Source organism: Temnothorax curvispinosus, unplaced genomic scaffold, assembly GCF_003070985.1.
Source record: "Temnothorax curvispinosus isolate PA1 unplaced genomic scaffold, ASM307098v1 QBEX01015530.1, whole genome shotgun sequence".
NCBI lineage: Eukaryota > Metazoa > Arthropoda > Insecta > Hymenoptera > Formicidae > Temnothorax > Temnothorax curvispinosus.
In genome coordinates, this window is record NW_020225310.1 from 144,354 (window position 1) to 151,197 (window position 6,844).

The following is a 6,844-nucleotide window of genomic DNA, read 5'->3' on the forward strand; positions in this document are numbered from 1 at the left end:
TCCTTCGCGATATACTACTATGCGAATTGTCGAGAACCAAACATACGAAAGACGAACTTGGCGAACGAGCATACGTGTTCTCGCCGTAACTTGCAATTGTAGTCGTATCGTTCGAAATAATGTTCGTTAACTTTTCAAGCTAACTTCCTGCCGGCTTAGCCACCATCCCGGAATCCCCGTTAATCACCGCATAACGAGGTACTCGAGGGCTGAAAAAGAATCCGCGAAACAGATTAAACTACTTTTACGATCTACGGTAGGCAGATATCTCGATCGGAGCTCGAGCAGTGCTATACGAACATTGGACATGCGCTTTTTAGTAATGATGACCGCGCACACACACGCGTACATACACGCGGTCCACGGGTAACTTTTATTCCCGACAACGAGCGAAACGTACGAGCGCTGTAACAATCGTACGCACTTCAGTCGGCATGAGATTTTCCGAGAGATCCTGTCGGCTCGATGTCGCAAATTTGACACGCGCTCCTGACGACGAGACGCGCCCTGTCACGCACGCAGACACACTCGTATCATACGTCTTGGCTGATCATACACCGGCATGGGCATAACGGCCGTATACCGGCAAGTTTACGGACGGATGTACGTACGGATACACGGACGGACGTCGGGATCGATCCATGGCCCTGGAAAAGGTGGGGTGCGGGGTCGGCAAGCAGCGTGAGGTGGATGGTGGCGTGGAGGGTCGCCTATCTCGCGACGGAAGGGAGAGAACGTGTAGAGAGGGATGGTAGGTCCTGGTGACTGCTGCGCCGTCGCGACGTCGCTCGTCGTCGAGGCCAGCCGAGTCCACCCGACCGGGATGGTTTCCTCTCTCTCTCTTTCTCTCCCTCCTTCTCCCCCTCTTTCGTCCTTTCTCTCTCTCTCTCTCGCTCCAGCCCCTGTCAACCCTCTCGTGCTCTTCCGCTCCGCTATTACTGCCGTTTTCGTTCATCCACTCCACCGAATTGCCCGTCTCGCTTCGACCAGTCCGTTCCTCCCTCTCGTCATCCTTGTTCGTTCTCTTTCTCTCTCTCTCACTCGCTCGCGCGCGCTCTCAACCCTCTCTCAACCCTGTATCTCCCACTATGCTCCCAGTCTCACTCTCTCGCCGCGTAGCTCTGCAAAAACAAGCATACGGCTATCCCCAGTAGCACCCTGGTACACAGACCCGACCAGAGCGTCACGTCGGGTGGCCCGCGTGCCTAGGGGTAACGTGGACCCTACGTCTCTCCCTCGTCTCTCTCTCGGTCGTCACGACAACGTCATACACGAGCGTCGCGCGTCACGTGCTACCTGTGCGTGACTCCCAGCCCAGTCACGACGTAATTTCTCGACGACGGCTGCACGACGTCCTCACGACCGGTGGAAAGTCATCGCGTCCGAGTGGATAATCTCTACTCTACATTACTCTACAACTTCTTCGAGTCCTTCGTCGAACAGTCAAGAATCCAGGATTACGCGCGTAGAACGATGTCCCTCGCCTGCGTAAATCCGGCGTATTAATTGTGACCTGTCCCACAGTGTTATCGGATATCGGACACGCTTTCGTCGGTCACCGATAGATAATATCGAGGCGATGCCGAAATAGTCGCGAGTCGTCGGGAAGCTAGTGATTATACGGGCGCGAGAGAACCGCATACGCGTACGTATATAGCCGTCGACGATAATCGTGCGGAAATGAACGTGCCGGAGTCGAATGCCGGGGGGGGCAAATCGGTAGCGCGATGTTCTCTCAGACGCGAAAATCGCGGAATCACGGATCTCGCTCTCGAGGATCGCTCCTTGGGATACAGGACCACCAGCAGCAACGTACGGGGACTACTACTCATCGGAAAGTTTGATGCTTACTCGCGCGAACTGAAACTTGGCCCACCCCTCATCGTCGTCGTCGTCGTCGTCGTCGTTATCGTCGTCGACGACGACGGTCGTCTTAGGATATAGCGAGAGATTTCATCAAAACATTTCATGATCGAAACCGGGCGTACTTCATCACTCCTTCTCTCCTTCTCCACCTTTCCCCCCGCCGTCTCACAGCCATCGCGAAACTTTTCCCGGACTTTTCCGCGATCGCGAGAGTTAGCACGGAACTGGAGAAATCATTAGAGCGTTATCGTTGCCGGTCGGTGTCGGCCAAACTTCGTCCGGCTGTCGATAATTCATACGAATCGTCCGGATCGTATAGTTTCGTATCTCATGTTCAGTCGCGCCTTTAATAACCGCATCACGCGTAATGATTGATCGTTCCCAGTTTCCGAACGGGTTTCTCGCATATGTAACATACACATGAGCTGTTAGTGATCGGAAATGGACATTCCTTCGATTATCGCTCTCTTATCGGGTTAGTCAACGTATTGCTGGACAGATTGGACTTATCCTGAAGAGGGGGACTTAGGTGTGTTGTCCCGGCGTGATCGAAATTCTCGCCGGATGTAAGTGGTGTCGCGCGAATTGACCCTGAAGAGTTAAACTCGCACTTTTCAACGCGGTGCCCCCAACAGTGCATTCCCATGACTCTCGACTCCGTATACGAGCGTGTGCGGGCATACAATGTATAGGGTCGCCCTCATCTGTTGACGCGTTCGCGAGGGTGAATCGGCGCGGAGCGGTGTTTCGGACAATACAGATTATTCCGGGCACGAGGACCGGATGCTGCGAACGGGGCCGGCAGGACGTGGATTTACACGTTACGCTCAGCTGGAGAGGGAGAGAGAGAGAGAGAGAGAGAGAAAGAGAAATTCTGACCGCTTTTGCGCTGGTAAGTCGATGTTTGACGAATTCACTGTTAATCCGCCGCGCGCGGAACCTTTTGCCCCGATGCCCCGGCGCGTTATTAATCGCGAATTTATCGCGAAACGGGGATAAAAAGCAGAGACTGGACCGCATCGTAAATCTCCCATTGAACGGGAAAGCTTGGGGAGCTCGATTAATAACCATTAAGGATTAGATATCGCGAGACCGTTACTGGCATTTTTAAGCTTCTATTGATACATTGTGATACGAAAGAAGATTGGAATCGCCGAGAATATTGGTCTTATAAACAATCTTGTTATATTCGAATCTCTTTCTTTACGGCGAAGCGATATCGACTATGTAAAACGCAATCTTGAGAAACAAAGTTATTAGTCTCCTTTTGTAGAGATAGGAAAATAGGATCCACGTAAAGTGTAGTATTGTCACAAATTATTTCTGGTCTTCTCTCGTTTAATAATACGCTTTTTCGAGTTCATTGGACATTAGCCATGAAGATAATGGTCGTTCGATTGATTACAGCTGGCACTCGATGTCTCTCATTGTGTGAAATAACCATTTACTGATGAAACGATTATACTTTGACGAGTTTTCGTGAATATCTTTTTTTGCTTTTATATACCCTTTTATACCTTTTTTTTATGTCGTTCAATCAATGAAAACTGCTGCTTTTTACGAGAAATGAAAAGCAAATTTAATGATTACTTTTAAAACTTATTCTATTCATAAATGTAGATAGATTTATCTACGTTTATAAAAATGTTTATCGAGAGACAAAAATTTAAATGGAACTATTGAAGATATAAACGCTGTATCAACTCAGTATCAAATCAGTTGTTACGCTTAATTAAAATGACTGCTGCGGCCTCAACAATTTGCAAGAGTGCTAGAATTTAATGATTTTGTTGTTGTGAAAAATTTTAAATTATTTAAATCTTCATTATAAAACATACAATCAATTTTGGATCTATAAAAATAAAATTTTCATGGAAAATTTGAACATAGCTCGTAAATACCTTCCATAACAGAACCTACCGCGTTTATGTACTCGCGGTTAAACTGATTTGCAATCGAACGAAGTTCATAGCGCGCGTCCTCGTAATTCCCGTCCGCGATTGAATGCGCCTGACATTTTAACAACGATCGTAATGGCACGCCACACGCAAGCTTCCGAATCGTTATAGTTAACTACGCTTCCCGAATTAATTGATGAGCGCAATCGAATCTGACGGCGATTCCGCCCAAGTAAAACCAGTCGAATCGGCGTTTAAACGTAATTATATGCCCCGTAATATAATAGTCCCCGCGCGAGTTTGCGGATTCACTTTCGAATATAAACGTCTCAAATCCGGGTCACGTTGCTGCCATTATCGAGAATCCGATTAGCGCGGCTCGAATCGACAGCGATATTCCGAATCGAAATTTCGATTTTCATTTCGGTGTACTCGCTCGTTCAGGCATCCGCTTTTATTCCCGTCCATCCGTCTTTTCCTCTCGAGAACAAGGAATCGTGTACTGTCTTATTTCTTATGAGAATTACTTGGGGAGGGTAATTTTGAAAATTGCTCGGACTATTATCTGATCCTCTGCAAATCGAGTTAGTCTTCCCGTTCCTCTCCCCCCCCCCCCCCCGGTTGGAAGAATCCTCGCTGGAAGTTTTTGCTACTTTTCAAATGAACGCCAGCATGCTCAATCTTGTTTACTGGCGTTGCGTTTTATCGTACGCCTATGGCGTCTCCAATATCGGAACTGCCGTTCCGACTGTCTTTGATTTTCCACTCCATTTCTATTGCGCTACGCATAAAGTTTTTTTCCCCTTCCGTATTCAATTCTTTCCGCATCCGGCGGATCCGGTCTTAATCAGTGCGCATTGAATTTATAAAAGGAATAGGTACCGTTTGTTTAATCCTTTCGATATTGATTACGCTTATTAAAAACTCCGCGACTGTATGTGATTAAAGCGTACGGTATTTAACGAACCGCCATAACTTGATCGAGAATCGACTGGCAATGAAATGGTTTCACGAAATCCTCCGGTAGATCACAGAGCTTGAATTCAGTGGCATCATTTTCGTAATAGCGCACACATCAACGTACGTGTTCGTCGTAATGATTTGGCCTCTCACATAATAGTCACGATAGCGACCTACCATATTGACCCGGTTGAACGTGCTTGGATGTACCACACTCCATCACGTCTTCTCTCTCCCTCTCCCTCTCTCTCTCTCTCTCTCTCTCTCTCTCTCTCTCTCTCTCTGCCTTAGCATGTATTATTTATAAATATTTATTTACGTATTTAGTTTTTAAAGAAAGGTTAACCTATCATGAAAATACTTTCGAGAAATTAAAATAAGAATTTTTATTTGCGGAAATGGAACTTTATAGTTAGAGTACACTGAACAAAGAATACTTAGATCCAAGAAAATATTTTTTCACATAATACCAATGGCTTATTTACTATAATCACATATTTATTTAGAATTAGATATCTTTACTTAAATTAAGTAAAAATATCTAATTCTAAATAAATATGATTATATTAAGTAAATAAGCCATTGTGGTACTGTGTGAAACAATATTTTCTTGGTCTAAGTATTTTTTTTTTAGTGTATTATGTGCGAGTGAGACAATAGATAAATTTATTACTCAATAACTTCTATCGCGTTGAGCAGCTTTCACGATAAAAAAATGCAGTTCTACATCTTGATGTGCTGCGGGATATAAACAGAATTGTAAAATTTTTGCAGTTGCCGACTTAAAAATTTTCATGAGCGGGTTTAGTAGCGCATAAACCACATCTGACTTATGGTAAAGTTTAATTATAGTCCTCGCAATGTCCGTCAATTATAATGCGCAATAAAGTGCAATATTATTATTATTATTATTATTATTATACAAGACAGAGAGAAAGAGACAGAAAAGCGCACGGAAATCCGGGATCAAGGCAGTTGAATTACATCTTTCCGGTTTGTTGTAAATTGAACCGAATAGTGGAGATATCCACTAATGTTAAATTATATACCTGCCATTAATTAAAAAATTATTACTATTGTTATTACTAATTCTGAATAAATAATAAAATGAAATATATTCTTAATATGAGTATATATAACTAGCAACTGCGCTAACTGCTAACTGGCAACTGTTATTATGCCAACCATCAATCGTAATTCTGCTTCGAAACAACACCATTTACCTCTCTGAATTTGCGTTCGCCATCGTAACTCGCGACGAAATTGTAAATGACTCCTCGGCACAGTGCGGAAACTTCTTACAATCATAAGTAAATGTGGCACGTGTGCGCGCCAGAGGGTTTTGAGACTCCTATTACTTTGTAGAATAAAAAATACTATTAAACGACGGGCGATTCCCAACGTCGTGAGTAACGTTTCCAAGCCAGCGCAGCGGCGCGATTCTTGACGTCGTCGTCGTAGGATTTTCAAGCCGGCGCGGCGCCGGATATATGATGCGCCACGATCGCATACGCGCTTTGCATATCCAAGACTCGACTTGTGTGTATCAAGTTACTTTACCTTTTGTGCATCACACAGCCGACACGGACACCGGGGGTTCATCTATCTCCCCTGCTCTCCCTCACGTATGCACACGTACCGCATACGTGTGTCCGATCGTCTTGCCCGCCGCTCCATTCCCAACGTCATCCGTCGTTCGAGATTTTACGAGTTGATGCTTACCCGGTAACCGTGTGATTACACCGGTCGCGTTTCCCGAATGCTGCACGCGTGCCGTGCATTCTCGAATACGTGACATTTTCGCGAAACGTAAAGATCGCCAGCGAAGAAGTCGCTCGCTCGCTCACAACGAACGCTCGAAAATGGTGGAGACACTTTTTTTACGAATTTATACTCCTACATAGATCAAGATAAGATAAGATAAGAATAAGTAACCGAAACGTTAAAGTAAAAATGTGTACTAAGCGTGCTAATTGTGTCGATGTTATTGTGCTTGTTTGCATCTGTCAGGATTATTAAAGTTTTAATAAATCACTGTTCCATCAAACCTTCGGCTTAAGTCTATAGGGATACGTGTGTGTGTGTGTGTGTGTGTGTGTGTGTGTGTGTGTGTGTGTGTG